The sequence below is a fragment of the Pteropus alecto genome, unplaced genomic scaffold, assembly GCF_000325575.1.
Source record: "Pteropus alecto unplaced genomic scaffold, ASM32557v1 scaffold8, whole genome shotgun sequence".
In the NCBI taxonomy this organism is placed as follows: domain Eukaryota; kingdom Metazoa; phylum Chordata; class Mammalia; order Chiroptera; family Pteropodidae; genus Pteropus; species Pteropus alecto.
The window spans coordinates 16,667,871-16,669,471 of record NW_006494609.1 but is presented as its reverse complement, the minus strand read 5'-3'; the positions used below and the strand labels follow the sequence as shown (position 1 = coordinate 16,669,471).

Genomic DNA, 1,601 nt, shown 5'->3' with positions numbered 1-1,601 from the left:
AAAATCCCACTTCATTAAGAATGAATGTAAATTAATTAAAGAGGCACTCTGAAATTTAGTGTCAAATTCCACGCGAGGTTTAGAATCCGCTCTTGTTTTAAGTTGATGGCATTTCTCAACAGGGACCCTGGTGGCATTTTTCAAGGGACAGTTCTACCTTGTGTGGGTCTATTCAGGTAAAGGTAGTTGATAACATCCGTAGCTTGCTGGGCTCACTGTGGCCACCAAAGACAGCCCCCTATATTTCCAAGTGCCCTCTGGAGGGGGTGCGGCCTGGCTGAGATGTTTTCCCAGCCATGGGAGTGTTGGGTGACATGCCAGCCATTGCGGGGGGAGGCAGGGGGTGGCAGGGAGCAGGTGTGAGGGCGTCTGTGCGCTGACAGCCTGAGGTGGGATTGACAGAAACCAAAATTGCTTCCCTTTGCAGTGACAACAAGGAGGCAAACCCTTTGGGGTGCACCTGTGTATCTGGTCATTTCTCTGACTCCCCAGCAGTGACCACTGCCGCAGAGAAGGCTGGGCCTAGATCTACTCTGAGGCACCTTGGGAAGACTCAGCCAAGCCAGGGACACCCCCAAATGAGGACCTCTCTGAGGGGGAGGATTTTGTGTTGGCTCTATCACAAAAAAAGCACTGAAGAAGTTCGTCGTGGGGAAGATGAGAACCTCTTTGGATCGCCTTTCCCTTATTTTAGAGGTTATTCCTATTTTGAATTCTATATTCTACAACTTTTCAACTTCGGGTTTCTGAAGCCTGATTTTACCCTGGCTGACGGGAGCCGTGTGGTTTGGTGACATCCTTGTCCCGGCCATTTCTCAGAAAGCATTTCTGAATCAGCTTGGTCTCCGTGATGATCCGAGGTCCACCCCTGGGGACCTTGCATTTTTGTTAATGGGGTTATAAAACTTGTTCCCCGAGAGGCACGTAATGGCTTCCTGGATCTCCCGACCCAGCTGCTGGGTTGATAATTTAGGAGCCTGTACCCACCCCCTTCTTTCCGACTTGCCTTGTTCCAAACAGGAGTCTGAGAGGACAAACACTTGGGGAGAAACAGCAAGGCATTTCCTTAGAAGGTGTCATAGGCACACCAGGGGACCCAGCGAGCCTACCCTGAGGTGTCTGTCCAAGACAAATGTGAAGCATGACTATGCCAAGACCTGTAGGCAAATGTTTACAGCAGCTTTACTCACAAAAGCCGAAACAGCCTAGGTGTCCGTCAGCAGGTGAACAGATAAACCGCGGTGCGTTCGCACAATGAAGTACCGCCCGGCAATGAAAAGGAAGGAGCTACTGAGAAGCGCGACAGCGTGGACGAGTCTCAAAACCACTTTGCTCAATCAGGGAGGCGAAGACAAAACACAGCCCGCGTGGTTCCGTTTGCATGAATGTCGAGAACAAGCGAATCTAATCTGTGATTTTTGAAAGTAGAGTAGTGGTTGCCCCCAGGCTGGGGATCGACTGAGGGGTCCACTTTCGCATGTATTCACGTCCTGAAGACCAGCCCGAAGCTACAGTGTCTGTGTGTCTGTCCATCAATCCATCCATCCCCCACCAACATCCCCTCCCTCTCCCTCTCCGTCTCCCTTCCTTCCTCTCTCTCT

At 51.0% G+C, this 1,601-nt stretch overlaps 1 protein-coding gene across 1 annotated transcript in view; it reads left to right on the top strand.

The window, feature by feature from the left end:
• The window catches only part of PRIMA1 (proline rich membrane anchor 1), a 45,041-nt gene that overhangs the window by 32,731 nt on the left and 10,709 nt on the right, over positions 1 to 1,601 (top strand). The window lies entirely within an intron of this gene.